Below are 18,923 nucleotides of genomic sequence, written 5' to 3' on the forward strand. Positions count from 1 at the left end.
TCAGGAAACAAGAAAAACTTCAAATAAACATCCTAATTTTACACCTATAGCAACTAGAGAAAGAAGAACAAACAAAACCCAAAGTTAGCAGAAGGAAAGAAGCCTTAAATATCAGAGTAGAAATAAATGAAACAGAGAAGAAGAAAACAAAAGAAAGGATCAATGAAACTAAAAGGTGGTGTTTTAAAAAGATAAACAAAATTGACAAACCTTTAGCCAGACTCTCAAGAAAAAGAGAGAGGGCTCAAATCAATAAAATTAGAAATGAAAAAGGAGATGTTACAATGGATACTACAGAAATGAAAAGAAAAAGTCATTTAGGGAGACTACTACAAACAACTAATTATATGCCAGTAAAATGGACAACCTAGAAGAAATGGACAAATTCTTAGAAAGGTATAAACTCCCAAGACTGAACTAGGCTGAACCAGGAAGAAACAGAAAATGTGAACAGACCAATTACAAGTAATGAAATTGAAACTGATTAAAAATCAGCAGAAAGAGAGTGGAAAGAAAGAAACCCTCTTACATTGTTGGTGGAAATATAAATTGGTACAGCCACTATGGAGAACAGTATGGAGGCTTCTTAAAAAACTAAAACTAGAGCTACCATATGACCCTGCAAGAGCTTCCCAGGTGGGGCTAGTGGTAAAGAACCTGGCTGCCAATGCATGAGACTTAAAGAGACGCAGGTTCAATCCCCGGGTTGGAAAGATCCCCTGGAGGAGGGCATGGCAACCCATTCCAGTATTCTTGCCTGGAGAATCCCATGGACAGAGGAGCCTGGTGGGCTACAGTCCATATGGTTCCAAAAAGTCAGGCATGACTGAAGTGACTTAGCAAGCACATGACCCTGCAATCCCACTCCTGGGTATGTATCTGGAGAAAAACATGGTCCAAAAGAATGCATGCACCCCAATGATCAATGCAACACTGTTATGAAGCAAGACCTGGAAGCAACCTAACGTCCATTGACAGAGATGGTACATATATACAATGCAATATTACTCAGCCTTTAAAAAGAATGAAATAATGCCATTTGCAGCAACATGGGTGGACCTAGAAGACTGTCACATTGAGTGAAGTCAGTCAGGCAGAGAAACAGAAACATTGTATTGCATCCTTTTTACATAGAATCTGAAAAGACAGGATACTAATGAACTTATTTACAAAACAGAAACGGGACTCACAGACTTAGAGAATGAACTTATGGTTGCTGGGGGAAGATGGGAGGATGGAATAGTTAAGAGAGGAAGAAATAGCACTGTACATACTGCTATATTTAAAATGGATAACCAACAAGGACCTACTATTTGGCACAAGGAACTCTGCTCGATGTTATGTGGCCTGGATGGGAGAGAAGTATGGGGGAGAATGGATACATGTGTGTGTGTGTGTGTGTGTGTGTGTGTGTGTGTGTGTGTAGCTGAGACCCTTTGTATGGGGGAGAATGGATACATGTGTGTGTGTGTGTGTGTGTGTGTAGCTGAGACCCTTTGTCACCCACCTGAAACTGCCACAGCATTGTTAATCAGCTATACTCCAAAACAAAATAAAAAGTTAAAAAAAAAATCTTCCAGCAAATAAATGTCCAGGACCAGATGGCTTCACAGGCTAATTCTACCAAACATTTAGAGAAGAGTTAACACCTATCTTTCAGAAACTCTTCCAAAAAATTTCAAGGGAAGGATCACTCCCAATCTCATTCTATGAGGCCACCAACACCCAGATATCAAAACCAGACAAAGATGCCACCAAAATAAAGAGAAAAATTGAAGGCTATCACTGATGAACAGAGATTCAAAAATCCTGAACAAAATACTAGCAAATCAAATCCAGCAATACATTAAAAGGATCAAACAACATGATCAAGGGGGATTTATCCCAGGAATGCAAGATTCTTCAATATATGAAAATCAATCAGTGTGATACACAACATTAACAAACTGAAGAATAAAAACTGTATGATCATCTTAACAGATGCAGAAAAAGCTTTCAGTAAAATTCAGGAAATGAAAAAAATTCTTCAGAAAGTGAGCACAGAGCAAACTTACCTCAACATAATAAAGGCCATATATGACAAACCCAGAGCTAACATCATTCTCAATGATGAAAATCTGAAGGCATTTCCTCTAAGATGAGGAACAAGACAAGTATGTCCACTGTTGCCACTTTTATTCAATAGTTTTGGAAGTCCTGGCCACAACAATCAAAGAAGAAAAAGAAATAAAAGGAATCCAAATTGGAAAAGAAGTAAAACTGTCACTGTATGCAGATGATATGATACAATACATAAAAAATCCTAAAGATGCTACCAGAAAACTACTAGAATTCATAAAGTTGCAGGATACAAAACTAATACACAGAAATCTGTTGCATTCCTATACAGTAACAACAAAAGATTAAAAAGAGAAATTAAGGAAACAATACAATTTATCACTGCATCAAAAAGAATAAAATATCTAATAATAAATCTACCTAAGGAGACAAAAGACTTGTAGTATGTAAACCATAAGATACAGATGAAATAAATCGAGGATGATGTAAACAGATGCAAAGATATACTATGTGCTAGGATTGGAAATATCAATATTGTCAAAATGACTACACTGCCCAAGGCAACCTAGAGATTCAATGCAATCTCTATCAAATTACCAATTGCATAATGGCATTTTTCACAGAAATAGCAGAAAATTTTAAATTTTTATAGAAACACAAAAGGTCTTGAACAGCCAAAGCAATCTTCAGAAAGGAAAATGGAGCTGGGGGAATCAGGCTCCCTGACTTCAGACTATACTACAAGGCTACAGGAATCAAAACAGTATGATACTGGCAGCAAAAAAACCAGAAATACAGATCAAAAGAACTGCACAGAAAACCCAAAAATATGCCCATGCACCTATAGTCAATTAATCTATGTCAAAGAGGCAAAAGAATACAATGGAGAAAAGACAATCTCTTCAATAAGTGGTGCTGGGAAAACTGGACAGCTTCAAGCAAGAGAATGAAAGCAGAAAATGTGCTTATATCATTGACAAAAAAACCTCAAAATGGGTCAAATACCTAAATGTAAGACTGAGCACTATAAAACTCTTACAGGAAAACATAGGCAGAACATTCTTTGACATAAATCATAACAAAATCTTCTTTGATCCACCTTGTCGAGAAACTAAAATAAAAGCAAAAATAAGTAACTGGGACCTATTAAATTTAACTGCTTCTGCACAGCAAAGGAAACCACCAACAAAAGACAATGGGAGGAAATATTTGCAAATGATGTGACTGACATGGGATTAATCTACAAAATATAAACAGCTCATGCAGCTTAATATGAAAAAAAATTTTTTTTAATGGGCAGAAGATCTAAATAGACATTTCTCCAAATAAGACATAGAGATGGACAAAAAGCACATGAAAAGGTACTCAACATCACTAATTATCAGAGAAATGTGTATGAAAACTACAATGAGGTATCACCTCACACTGGTTAGAACAGTCATCATCATCAAAATGTCTACAAATAATAAACACTGGAAAGGGTGTGGAGAAAGGGGAACCCTCTTACACTGTTGGTGGGAATGTAAATTGGTACAGCTATGGAGAACAGTATGGAGGTTCCTTATAAAACTAAAAATGGAACTACCATACAACACAGCAATTCCCACTCTATATATCTGCAGGAAACAAAATTAGAAAAGATACATGCACCCCAATGTTTGCTGCAGCACTATTTACAATAGCCAAGACATGAAAGACATCTAAGTGTTCATCAACAGAGGAATGGATAAAGATGTGGTACATATATACAATGGAATATTACTAAGCCATAAAAAAGAACAAAATAATGCCATGTGCAGCAACATGGATGGACCTAGAGATTATCATACTAAATGAAGTAAGTCAGACAGGAAAAGACAAATATCATATGATATCACTTATATGTGGAACCTAATTTCTTAATGACATAAATGAACTTATTCACAAAACAGAAAAACATCTATAGATACTAAGACAAACTTACGGTTATCAAAGGGAAACCTGGCAGGGAGGGATAAATCAGGAGCTTGGGGTTAACATACATATACTACCATATATAAGATAGACAACCAGCAAGGAACTAATATGTAGCACAGAGAAATCTACTCAATATTCCATGATAACCTAAATGACAAAGGAATCTGAAAAAAGGAATATATGCATTAATGTAACTAAATCACTGTGCTGTACACTGAAACTAACACAACACCGTGAACCAACCATACTCCAGTAAAGAAAGAAACAAAAGGAAAGAAACGGCACCGTCACTTGAAAGAGTTAAGCACAATGATAAGCTAATTGGTTATCTGAGGTCAAAAGATTCAAACGCATTAAGAATGCCCCCTTTTTTTGCTGAAATACAATAGCCTCTATTACATTATAACTTAAGTGAATTAGTACTTAGTGATAATTAAATAGATAGTTCTCTCATCATCACATCCCACCAGAAAGCTGAAAGAATATTTCTTAAAATCTTGTAATATAAACAGACTTAAGACCAAGAATTTCTTTTATGTGTATTACAGCGGTAAACTTTTCTAGGGAAATAACTGAGAAGAAAGGTTTGGATTCATTAGCATTTAACATCCATTTGGGCTTCCCTCAGTGGTTCAGTGGTAAAGAATCCACCTGCACTGTAGGAGATGCAGGTTTGATCCCTGGGTTGGGAAGATCCACTGGAGAAGGACTAGAAACCCACTCCAGAATTCCTGTCAGGAAAATCCCATGGATAGAGAAGCCTGGTGGGCTACACTCCATAGGGTCGTAAAGAGTCAGACATAACGGAGCACAGTAACATCCATTTATTCAATCTAAATACATTTACTGAGCACCATTCACATGGTAGGACTATGCTGATCAAAGACACATGCTAAGAGAGATTCAATAGGTTTCCAAGTTTTAGTGAGAAGAAACATCAGCAATAAAGGATTCTGTATGGTAGCAAATCTACATGAAAACTCTTAGGGATACCTTAATTATGAAGAAAGAACATAGATGAAAAAAAGCAACACATTTTTAAAAACCAAGGGTGAACAAATTTGCCATAATTTATCGTGAATATCATGTATATAAATATCCAGATCAATATCTAGTTTGACAGAAGCAATAAAGAACACTCATCCATGGAACAACTATTTAACGAATGCCTACTATGGTGCACTCTGTATCAAGTGCAATTACAAGCACTTGGGATATAAGTGGTGAACAAATTCTGTCACATCGCGAGGTATTCCCCAATATCTATTCCAGTCTTCCTTCCCAGACATGACTCCCAAATTACACCTGAATATATATCCACCTAAAGTAGAGACTGCCTCCAGTATCTCTTGTAACTAGATATGGCCATGTGACTATGCTCTGGCCAATGACATGCCAGCAGAAATGTCCCTAGCAGCAGCTTCTTCAGATCCTTCCACCATCCTGAAGCCTGGAACTACCTGCTCAGACTGTTAAAAGAGAGTAAAACACTGTCTTGTTTAAGCTGTTCTTATTTTGGAAATTCCTGTCATTCACAGCTGAGTCTCAATAATACTTTGTCTAGAATATTTTTTTAAACTTTTTATTTTGTATCGGGGTATAGCTGTTTAACAATGTTGTGAAAGTTCCACATGAACAGCTCAGGGACTCAGTCAACACACACATTTATCCATTCTTCTCCAAACTACCCTCCCATCCAGGCTGCAACATAACATTGACCAGAATTCCATATGCTATACAATAGGTCTTTGTTAGTTATCCATTTTAAATATAGCAGTGTGCACATGTCCATCCCAAACTCCCTAAGTCCCCCTTCCCCTCAGCAATCATAAACTCCTCTGTGAGTCTCTTTCTGTTTTTTGTAAGTAAGTTCATTCATAAAATGCCCATTGACAGAGGAATGGGTAAAGAAGTGATATGTATCTACAATGGAATATTACTTGTCCATTAAAAAAGAATGAAATAATGTCATTTGCAGCAACATGGATGAACCTAGAGACTGTCATACTTAGTGAGGTCAGTCAGGCAGAGGAGAAATATTATATGGCACTCCTTATGTGTGGAATTAAAACAGAATAATATGTAAAATGTTTTAACTTATTTTAAATTTCCAATTTTGCTGAACTGCCATCCATGAACTAATGGAAATGAACCATAATTTATAGCTCATACAATTTCTTGGATTAAAGGATTCTACAAAATTATCACTCAGTGGTCCATTTTGTTTTCCCCAAAGTCTAGCCTAATTATACAAAATTCTCTCTAAAGCAACTGAAACAGCCAGACTTACCCCATGTATCCTTTTAGAATTTTGCATTTGATAAGGTGAGCAGCTGTTATACAGAAGAGTGAAACTGTTTTATATTGTTCTGGGAGCAGAACTGGGAATAATCAGTACAAATTCTATTAACTAACAGAGTCATCTGCTCCATGAAGCCCCTCTCATCTCCACCTTTCTCACCATTCAAGCCACTGAAAATTTCCTTTTTAATATTACTACTGTACCCTGAGTATACTTTTTTGACAGGATGTGTAACACTAACATCGATTGATTTTTTTCAGTTCATCTCTCAATACTACAGGGGAAGAGATTGGAGGTCAGGCCCCCTGTAGTGTTTTCCTATTGCCAAGGCTGGAAATAAATGATAAACCAAGACAATGGGGCACAGAGAGGTTAAGAATTTGCCCACAGACGTTCAACTATGAAGGAGCAGGATCAAGATTAAAACTCAGAGGCATGCACCATCCGATATCCAATCAGAGAAAGCTCAGCCATTTGTCAAGATCATCATACAATAAATTCCTGCACTAAGTAACAGGTTGAACTAGATCAAGTCTAATTCCCCTTCGAAGTCTAATATTTTTCCAATTACACCCCCAAAATCACTCCACACTAAAGGGTGTGAGTCTTTTGAGCCACTCTAGCCTCTTGACTTTACTTGTCATTTTCTGGAGGCTTTCCAGTTTTTCTTGATACACAAGACCCAGGATTTTATATAACTGTATTATGGAATTATAAATACATGATTGTTTTCCACAAAGACTATACATTTTCAAATGTCCAGTATCACCTCCACTGAAGTCAAGCATTTTTTACCAGAAGCACAGATCCTATAATTTTACGAAAAATAACTTGAAACACTTCTCTTCCTATACATTACTCCTTATTAATTCATTTAAATACTTCATTCAACTTTAATATCATATAATTTAGAACATTAATATATCTAATGAAGTAAAGAAACAAATCTAAGATTTATTAAAATTATACTAAAATTCTTATAGAAATCCTTTATTAAAATCTAATAAAGGAACAATTAAAAAACTATTGTATATTTTAGGTCTAAATTATAATCTATTTGTCTTTGAGGCTCAAGCAGAGCAAAGAACTGTCAAAATGTCATTCTGCTGTAAAGGTTACAAACACATTGTATAATATGTATAATTTGAGTCATATTCTTCTCATACAGTATATATAATGTATAGTCTTAATGTAATACTATACAGCAATGGGAATAATGAATTACAACTATATATAAATGATGTAAGTAAATCTCACAAACAAAACCTCAAGTGAAATAAATGAGACAGATATGCCTATATTTCTATGAAGTTCAAAAATAGATAAAACTACAATCCATGGATAGTGGTGACCATTGATGGGGGCAGAAGATGGAAACAGTAACTAAAATGGGACACAAAGTGGGGGGCTTGTGGGAAACTGGTCATTTTTTGTGCTTTTAAGTAGCAGTTACATGGGTACGTTCAGTCTGTGAAAATTCACTGAGGATTTATGTAAGAAATCACTTAGAATATATGTACTGCTTCACATATATGGTACAATTCAATTTAAAAAGTTAGGAAAGAATGTTTGGATGACACTATACCTGCTAGGCTTTACAAGCCAAGGGACACCACGCGCCAGCGAGCAGGGCCGTGAGGCGGCATTAGCCGCCCCTTACTCATTGTATCAAGAGTCTTCACTCTGGGAATCAAGACAGTCATCTGACTGCACACATGTCCTGACCCCTACTGTCACCAGACTTCTGCCCAAATAACATACGCCTCCTTTCTTCTTCACCTGTGGTAAGACAAAACAATCTCACTGCTCTCCAAATTTCCTTTCCCTCAAAGTCCTGTAAAATTCTATGAAGGACAGTTCTGAACAGGAAGCAAAAGACTTCCTGTTTTGATATAGCACTGATTAAGCAAGTACTATGAGCACATTATATACAAATCTTATTTATTCCCCAGAACTCTAGAAGTAAACATTACCCCAAGTTTACAGATGAAGAAACTAGAATTAAAGAACAATGAGGAACAAAATGGTTCATCTGCCTCTAACACACAAGCTCAAAACTCATATTACTTCACTTTCTAATAACCAGGTTCTCTTAATTACAACACATCAAGAGTGCTTACTTGCATGTTTATCCTTTTACGTCCAGCATTTCAGCTGAGAAATTTGGGCACAGTGAAGGGATGGAGTAAGAAAAATTAAGGAAGAATTGATATGTTCAGGTAAAATGGAGGCTGGAATAGGGCTGTGGCCTTTCCTATGGATCAGAATATATGAAAGTTGACTACCTAATTTCGAGAAAATAGAACATGGACTGAAACAATACCACTATACAATATATAACATGCACTAAATTTTTACTGAGAGAACAAACTCATATTTCCTTGAAGACCTTTTTCTCTTATTTTTACTCCCTGTTGGCCTGAACATTCATTTGTTCATTCATTCAAGAAATATTTTCTGAGTGTCTAATGTGTGCTAGCCACTGCTCTAAATGCTGAAAACGCAGGTATAAATGAAACTTGCATTCTGGAGGAGAATATAAACAATAAACAAATATGATATAATGGTGATATAATGACAAAAAATGAAAATCATGCTGAGTACTGGAAATAACAAGAATGACTGGGGTTAAGGTGGGAAAATTATTTTAAATAGATCAGGAAAGGCCTGAGGATGTGATTTTTTTTTTAAGCAAAGTGATCAACAATAAAGTGAAAGTTTACGCTCAGTCATGTCAGACTCTTTGCAACCCCGTGGACTATAGCCTGCCAGGTCATCTGTCTGTGGAATTCTCCAGGCAAGAATATTGGAGTGGGTAGTCTTTCCCTTCTCCAGGGGATCTTCCCATCCCAGAGATCGAACCCAGGTACTCCACGTTGCAGGCAGATTCTTTACCATCTGAGCCACCGGGGAAGCCCTTTTTTAAGCAAAGACTATTCTAAAGCAAGTTTTCCCAAGTGGCGCTAGTGATAAAGAATCCACTTGCCAATGCATAAGACATTGAGATGAGGGTTCAAACCCTGGATTAGGAAGATCCCCTGGAGGAAGACATGGCAATCCACTCTAGGATTCTTGGCTGGAGAATCACATGGATAGAGAAGCATGGTAGACTGCAGTTCATAGGGTCGCAAAGATTGGACACAACTAGAGTGACTGAGCACACACATGTTCTAAATCTACCTTTGAGAACTGATTACTGATGATGATATTCTGTATTCTGCTTCATTTTTAAAAACATGTTGGCTTGGATTATAAATTTAAAGTACTTCTTTAAAACTTAAGTTAATCAAAAATTTCACAGGAGAATCAACTTTTTATAGAATCATTTAAGATGAATTATCTACACAGATCCAGGGAAAAAAGTTTTCCAGTATAGAAGAGATTATTTAAAACTGATGGACAAAGTACTGGGTTGGCTAAAAGTTCATTTGGGTTTTTCCGTAAGATGTTGGGGGAAGACTCACACTTTTTGGCCAATCAAGTATTAGCATTCAGGTCAGAGATAAAAGATTTGAAAAAATGTTTACGTATGTAATCACTCCAGATGAAAAACAGAATCCAGAAACATTCCCAAAGCTTCTTAAATCATCCCCTCTTATCTTTCCAACTCTTGTCCTTACGTGTCTCCTCTCTTCCTGTGCATCTTATTTTCCATGCTTTGTCTCTCTCCTGTTTACTCCCCTTTCATTTCCTGCCTTCAGACATCTCCCCTTCAAAGCCCCCAACTGAATAATTTCTGTTGTTGAACATATTTATTTAACATAATTTTATGTTCCATAGACATATTCTAGAGACATACTCTCTCAGTTTATCCTTACCTGAAAACATATTATGTCTTTATTTTTGAAGAATATTTTTGTTAAGTACAAAATTATAGGTTGGCAGTTTGTTTGTTTCACCTCTCTAAAGATATCACTCCACTATTTCCTTGCTTTCATTGTTTTTGGTTAAAAAGTCAGGTTATTTTCATTCCTTGGAAAATAATATGCATTTTTTATCCTGTGGCTACTTTTAAGATGTTCCCTTAACATTTTCCCCCATCTCTGCATACACTGAAGACCACTCCAGTATAGGAAAGTCTCAAGGGAAAAAAAACAAACAATCTTAACCCATTTTCCAATGATATACCTATGAATGGTTTTCTTGTATTTATTCTGCTTATGGTTCATACATCTTCTGAATCTGTGGCTTGATGTGTTCATCAGCTTTGAAAAGTTTTCTCCTACTATCTCTTCAAATATTGAGTACAAAATTATAGGTTGAAGCTGAAACTTCAATACTTCGGCCACCTGATGTGAAGAGCCGACTCATCTGAAAAGACTCTGATGCTGGGAAAGACTGAAGGCGGGAGGAGAATGGAATGACAGAGGATGCCCTGTTATCCTCCCTCTGCCCTCCTCCCTCTCCCTTCCTCTTCCAGAATGATCATCAGTAGTACTGGGTTCAAAATAACATTCAAACTCACGGGACACAACAGGTAGTCATCTTATCACCAATTTTACTTAGCTCTTTGGAAGGACTTAGCATTGGAAATATAGCCTGTCAGTATGACAAAAATCAAACACATCTTTATCCAGAGTCCTTAAAATATCCAGTTGCTGCTTCCCAGACCCTTAATCAACCACACAGACTCAGAGCATTCGTAAATTTCAAATATTAACCACATGAAATAATAGCCCATGCATGCAACTTCTAATCCCTGCACAAAGGGTGCAATGAGTTAGAAGAGACGCCATAAAGGGGAGCTGGAGGTCTATTTCCCTACAAATTTTATGCTAGTGAAACAATAAGGCAGTGATGTAGATCCTTAGAGTATAATATGTGTTTCCTTAATCCTCTCAGCCCATATGTAATTCACCAATCACAGATAATTTTCACCATAAATACTGCTGGTTGGTAACAGAACTGAAATATCGCATTTATCTTGGTATATGTGCAAGAGAAACTGTATCAAAAGAAGGTAAACCTAAGGTCATCTTTCCACAAGAAATCTGGATGCTTTTTATTTCTTTGTCTTGCCTAATTGCTCTAGCTAGAATTCTAGTACTGATTCAGTCTTGGTCAGTCAGTCAGTCAGTTCAGTCGCTCAGCCATGTCAGATTCTTTGTGACCCCACGGACTGCAGCATGCCAGGCCTCCCTGTCCATCACCAACCCCCATAGTTTACTCAAACTCATGTCCATTGAGTCGATGATGCCATACAACCATCTCATCCTCTGTCATCCCCTTCTCCTCCCACTTTCAATCTTTCCCAGCATCAGGGTCTTTTCAAATGAGTCAGCTCTTCGCATCAGGTGGCTGAAGTATTGAAGTTTCAGCTTCAACATCAGTCCTTCCAATGAATATTCAGGACTGACCTCCTTTAGGATGGACTGGTTGGATCTCCTTGAAGTCCAAGGGACTCTCAAGAGTTTTCTCCAACACTACAGTTCAAAAGCATCAATTCTTCAGCTCTCAGATTTCTTTATAGTCCAACTCTCACATCCATACATGACTACTGGAGAAACCATAGCCTTGACTAGATGGACCTTTCCCAGTATGAAAAGGCAAAGATACTACACTGAAAGATGAACTCCTCAGGTCAGTAGGTGCCCAATATGCTACTGGAGATCAGTGGAGAAATAACTCCAGAAAGAATGAAGAGACGGAGCCAAAGCAAAAACAACACCCAGTTGTGGATGTGACTGGTGATGGAGGCAAGGTCCAATGCTGTACAGAGCAATATTGCATAGGAACCTGGACTGTTAGGTCATGAATCAAGGCAAATTGGAAGTGGTCAAACAGATGATGGCAAGAGCGAACGTCAACATTTTAGGAATCAGCTAACTGAAATGGGTGAATTTAACTCAGATGGCCATTATATCTACTACTGTGGGCAAGAATCCCTTGGAAGAAATGGAGTAGCCATCATAGTCAACAAAAGAGTCCAAAATTCAGTACTTGGATGCAGTCTCCAAAATGACAGAATGATCTCTGTTCGTTTCCAAGGCAAATCATTCAATATCATGGTAATCCAAGTCTATGCCCCGACCAGTAATGCTGAAGGAGCTGAACAGTTCTATCAAGACCTACAAGACCTCTTAGAACTAATACCCAAAAACAACAACAACAACAAAAAGATGTCCCTTTCAGTCTTGGTACGTTCTGTGTTTCCAGAAATGCATCAGTTCCTTCTAGGTTATACAATCTGTTGGCATGTTATTCATAATAGTCTCTTATGAGTCTATATTTCTGTAGTCAGTTGCAATGTCTCCTTTTCTTTTCTAATTTTACTTATTTGAGTCTTTCTTTTTTTTCCTTAGTTCAGCTAAAGGTTTGTAAATTTTTATTTTTTTCAAAGAACCACCTCTTAGTTCCATTGATCCTTTCTGTTGTTTTTCTGGTCACTATTTCATTGATTTGCCTTCTGATATTTATTATTTCCTTTCTTCTAGTAACCTTTGGCTTAATTTGCTCTTCTGTTTTGAATTCCTTGAGGTATTAAGTTAGGTGGCTTATTTGAGATCTAATTTCTTAATACACGTGTTACTGTTGTTGTTCAGTCGTGTCTGACTCTGTGACTCCATGAACTGCAGCACACAAGGCTTCCCTGTCCTTTACTACCTCTCAGAGCTTGCTCAAACTCATGTTCATTGAGTCAGTGATGTCATCCAACCATCTCATCCTCTGTCACCCCCTTCTCCTCCTGCCCTCAATCTTTCCCAGCATCAGGGTCTTTTCCACTGGCTGTTCGCATCAGGTGGCCAAAGTACTGGAGCTTCAGTTTCAGCATCAGTCTTCCAACAAATATTCAGGACTGATTTCCTTTAGGATTGACTGGTTTGATCTCCATGAAGTCCAAGGGGCTCTCAAGAGTCTTCTCTAGCACCATGATTCAAGTGTCAATTCTTTGCTGTTCAGCCTTCTTTATGGTTCAACTCTCACTTCCACACATGACTACTGGAAAAACCATAGCATTGACTAGATGGACCTTTGTTGGCAAAGTGATGTCTCTACTTTTTAATACAGTGGCTAGATTTGTTATAGCTCTTCTTCCAAGGAACAAATGTCTTTTAATTTAATGGCTGCAGTCATCATCTGCGGTGATTTTGGAGCCCAAGAAAATAAAGTCTCTCACTGTTTTCACTGTTTCCCCAAATATTTGCCATGAAGTGATGGGACCGGATGCCATGATCATAGTTTTCTGAATGTTGAGTTTGAAGCCAGTTTTTTCACTCTCCTCTTTAACCTTCATCAAGAGGCTCTTTAGTTCCTGTTCACTTTCTACCACTAGGGTGGTGTATTTCCTGCATATCTGAGGTTATGTGTATATATTACTATAATCTTTCCTCTCAGATATACTTTTGTTGCCTCCACAAAATCTAATATATTTCCACTTTCATTTGTCTCAAGATAATTTATTTCCATTTTGATTTCTTGACTCAATGGTTTCTTATAAGTGTGTTGTTTAGTTTTCACATGGTTTCAGACCTTCTTACTATCTTCTTGTAAATTTCTAGTTTCATACCATTGTGATCACAAAAGATAGTATGATTTCAATCTTAAATCTGCTAAGACTTGTTTTCTAGCCTATCATATGATCTATCCTGGAGAATGTTCCATATGTACTTGAGAATAATATGTATTCTGTTGGACAGAATGTTACATATGCCCATTTGTTTTCAAGTGTGATTCAATTCCAATGTTTACTTGTTGAATTTGTTTGTATGATCTATCTACTCCTGATAGTGGAATGCTGAAATAACCTACAATTACTGTACTGCTGTTTATTTCTCCTTAAGATCTGTTATTATTTGCTTAATGCATTTTGGTGCCTCTGTGTTGGGAGCATACATACTTATGATTGCAGGGAAATGGCAACCCACTCCAGTATTCTTGCCTAAGAAAATGCTATGGACAGAGGAGCCTAGCAGCATACAGTTCATGGGATCACAAAGAGTCAGACACGACTGAGTAACTGAGCACATAATCTCTTGACACACTGATCACTTTATCATTATACAATGACCCTTTTTGTCTCATTATACTTTTTGACTTGAAGTCTACTTTGTCTGATATGTGTGGTTATGCTCACCTTCTTTTGGTTTCCAATTACTTGAAATATCATCATCCATCCTTTCCTTTGAGCCATTCTGTGTCTTTAAAGCTAAAAAGTGTTCTATAGAACACATATAATTGGGTCTTGTTTTTTTTTTAATCCATCCAGCCACTCTGTGCCTTTGGATTGGTGAATTCAATGCATTTACATTTAGGGTGACTATTTGACATGTAAGAACATACTACTGCCATATTGTCCTTTATCTTGTATTATTTTACTGCTCCACTATTTCTTCTTCTGTTTCTGTCTACCTTTGTAAGTTGGTGGTTTTTCATAGTGATTTTCTCAGTCTCCTATTTTTAAAAAATATTTCATTCTCCACTCTAGATTTTTTTATGGTTACCATGAAAGTTATATAAAACTTTTCATAGATGAAAATTATTTTTCTGATAGCAACTTATCTTCATTTGCCTATAAAGGTTCTTTAGCTTTCCTTTTTACATTTTTGACATCACAAATTACCTTTCTTATGATGTGATTACAAGTTGTGGTAGCTATACTTCATTTCTTTAATTTCTGTGCTATAATTAGGATAAATATATTAAATATTAAATTATATTAAAATATTAAATATATTATTGCAAAAAGTTACTTTTCTATCATCATAATCAGAGTTGTGTACTTTCATCTTTTGTGCACTTTCAACTTAAAGAGCTCTTCTCAATATTTCCTATAAAGCAGGTCTATCAGTGATTAACTCAGTTTTTGCCTGGGAAAGCCCATATTTCTCCTTCATATATGAAGAATAATTTTGCCAGATTGAGTATTCTTGGTTGGCAGCTTTTATCTTTCAACATTTTGAATATTTCATTCCACTCTCTCCTAGCCTACAGAGTTTCTCCTAATAAATCTGCTGATAGCCTAATGAGGGTAACTCTGTAGGTTACTATTTTTCCTTGCAGTCTTTAAAGTTATCATTAACTTTTGTCAGTTTTAATATAATATGTCTTGGAGAATGTCTTTTTGTGTTTAAATAAGTAGAGGTTCTATTAGCTTTGTGGATGTGCATATCCAGTTCCTTCTCCAGGTTTGGAAAGTTCTCAGCTATTATTTCTTTAATACACTCTCTGCTCCCTTTTCCGTCTCTTCTTCCTTTGGCTCACCAGATGAAGTCAGAGAGTTTTTGCAATTTCTTCACTTTTTAAAAATCTTATTTTTCTTTCTCTCTCTGCCATCTGAATCATCTCTAGATCCTGCCCTTGAGCTTGCTAATTCTTCCATGTGACCTGCTCTATTTCCATTGCATTGTAATTCTTAATCTAATTTATTGAGTTCTTTAGCTCCATAATTTGTTTGGTTTCTTTTTAGAATTTCTATCACTTGGGTAAAGCACTCCTTCCATTTATTAATTTATTCCTGAGATCACTGTATTGCCTAAGTTTTCCTGCAGCTCACTGAATTTCATTTTAATAGCTATAAAGTTAAATCACAATATTTCAGGTCTTTGGGTTTGGTTGTGGGAAAACTGTCACTGTCTTCTTGTGATAACAAGATTACAATGATATTTTCCCATGGTGCTTTATGAAATGAGACTTTGCTCTCACATTCGAAGTAGCAAAAGATTTTTCTTTATTTAGGCAAGGTTTTGCTTACTTTACTCCTAACAATTCAGTAGGTTGGCAATTAGAAGTCTTCCTTTTCTTTTCCAGAAGGTAGTGGTATAGCACAGGTTATTATTATTTTCATTTCTCTTACCAGTACAAGGTTGGGAATTGGGAATGTGCATCAACAACAAACATAAGTTGGCAGAGAAAATAAAAGAGGAGAGGATAGCTGGTGGCACACTGGAGGAGATGTATGTTAATCTTTGGGCTCTGGGTGTGCCCACAATCTAGTAGAGGGATCCCCAAGTTTGGGGTGAGGGTCCCACCAGCCCATGGGTAGTCCTATGGCCAGAATCATAGGCCCAGTGGACAGGAGATGCTTTCTTTCAGTTCTCTTTGCCTTTTTCTCTTTCCTTTCGCTCTCTCCAGTCACTGAGCACTCTCCACAGAGACAGCAACAGGTCCCTCCAGCTGCGGCATGCACAGCTGGGCCGACCCCCACTCACCACCATCACCCTCCACCTCCTTTGCCAAAAAAGGTCTGTGCTGACCCACTGCAGACCCACTGGCAACATTCCCTCACTCCACAGCCTTTTCTGCATTCCAATCCACCCACTTTCAGGTACAAAGATGGATGGATCTCGAGTGTCCTGGCATGCTATGCAGAAGATTTTTTTTTTTTTTTTTTTTGGTTATGCATGTCCAATTAGATGTACATTGAAGGGGAGAGGAAAAAAAGAAATAACTCATACCATCAAGATACTGACATCACTTCAATCGTAATTATTTTAAAGCCCATGTCTGATAGCTTTAATATCTGAATTCCTACGAGTTTTTTTCTATTGTCTTGCCCTTGTTTCCTAGAATGTTGAACACTGTGTGTGAAAAACTATAGAGGGTCCACTTGATTTTATTATCCTCCAGAGAATAAAGACAGGAGGCAGATAATCTTAATATGTCTAGTATTAAGCTGATTCTAAAGATTTCAGTCTTCAGGGGCTTGCAACCAAAAACCCAACTGCTTACCTGCGACTCTCCTCCTTGATAAGTTATGAACTCCAACTGCTGTCTCCCCAGGATTCAAACTCTGCCTAGCTTTTCTGCCTTTTTTACCCACTGTTCTCTGTTTGGCTTCTTACACTTACTATCTTTACAAATAATCAAATGACTCAAAGAGAAAAGCCAAACAAAATGTCAGACTCACTCCAATGCATTTTTCTTCTCACAGGGATATCAACCACTCAAGTCCTGGCTGCCTTCAGATTTTTAATTTTCTCCAGATTTTCAATTCCACCTTAACTAGAAAGTTGATGTGATGCAAGTTAGAAATCGTAGCCAGACAGGGAAGACAATCACATTAAAATATACAAGTGTGTGTGTGTGTGAATTCATTCACTGGCTCAGTCATGTCCGAATCTTCAGACAGGGAAGACAATCACATTAAAATATACAAGTGTGTGTGTGTGTGTGTGTGTGTGTGAAGACAATCACATTAAAATATACAAGTGTGTGTGTGTGTGTGTGTGTGTGTGTGTGTGAATTCATTCACTGGCTCAGTCAAGTCCGACTCTTCGGGACCCATGACCTACAGCTCGGCAGAATTCCCTGTCCATCACCAACTCCGGGAGCTTGCTCAAACTCATATCCATCGAGTCGGTGATGCCATCCAACCATCTCATCCTCTCCGGGAGCTTGCTCAAACTCATATCCATCGAGTCGGTGATGCCATCCAACCACCTCATCCTCTTTCGTCCCCTTCTTCTTTTGCCTTCGATCTTTTCCAGCATCAGGTTCTTTTCCAGATTAAATCTAGATAAATTCCAGATAAAATCTAGAAAAATATTCTTTACCATACCTCACATGGCATACTTTCTGAACTCCCCTAGTTATAATGATCATTCTCTGAATGAAATATAAGTGGCTAAGATTTTTTTCCAAATTGTGGAACCAAGAACTAAAGCCAATATTCAACATTTAGCTTAATACAAAGTACAGAACTATACTATTAATACCTCTACAACTATCTATTAACATGGTTCATCAATATCAATCTATATGTCTATTTTCTACCCAATAACAATCTTTACACTTAAGTATTCATAATATATACTTCCAAAATTCATGGTCAGATAAAACTTCAATATCTTAGAACTGCTATCAACTGTTCTACTCTCTTAAATACCTGCTTTTCAGTTTTGTTCTTACCCTAGATTTGACACTTATCCCTATCAAATTCTACCTAGCAATTCAAAGAGTCAATGCAAATTTAAATTCTCATTCTGTGATTTGTCTATCAATGATCTAATCTAGCTTTGTACTGTCCTAAATAGGAAATCTTACTAGACGTATTAAATAGAGTAAAGGACCAAGATTTCCCTTAGAATGACACCTAAGTTCTTTGGGAATAGTTGTTCAGCAGCAGTAAGCCCTCTAAAGCACATTTCTTTATCTTAACCAAAAAGTTACCATAAGACACAAAGCCAAATTTCTTACTAAAAGCAAATTTATAGTATATAGTATAACCATCATACTACTTAAACTGTGAATTAGTAGAGCACTGAGAAGGCCTGGTATAAATCTGAGTAAAAGGCAGATTCATTATCTCATATTTGACATAGAATTCTAACATGAGAGAAGAATCATTTAAGTAAATTCTGTTTTGAATATTTCCCTCTTCCTTCTTTCCAGATACTCCCAATTTGTAGTATCATTGCCACATTTTTGACAATGACATAAACAGTTTGCTTAAAATCTTGTATGACTAAACATGGTAGGTCCTTAAGATATAATTGGTTCCATTATCTCATTAACTAAGTCTGGCAGAACTCAACTCAATTATGGAATACATATGGTATCAAGTTATGCTCCAACACATTAAAAATAAAAATTAAATAATATTTATGGTATTTATCAAGTAAAGTAAGAATTTAGAAAAAAAATTATGGCATACTTAAAACTTTAATTC

At 36.8% G+C, this 18,923-nt stretch overlaps 1 protein-coding gene across 2 annotated transcripts in view; it reads right to left on the bottom strand.

The window, feature by feature from the left end:
- The window catches only part of PRKAA2 (protein kinase AMP-activated catalytic subunit alpha 2), a 71,576-nt gene that overhangs the window by 43,317 nt on the left and 9,336 nt on the right, over nt 1-18,923 (bottom strand). The window lies entirely within an intron of this gene.

The sequence above is a fragment of the Dama dama genome, chromosome 20, assembly GCF_033118175.1.
Source record: "Dama dama isolate Ldn47 chromosome 20, ASM3311817v1, whole genome shotgun sequence".
Classification (NCBI taxonomy): Eukaryota; Metazoa; Chordata; class Mammalia; order Artiodactyla; family Cervidae; genus Dama; species Dama dama.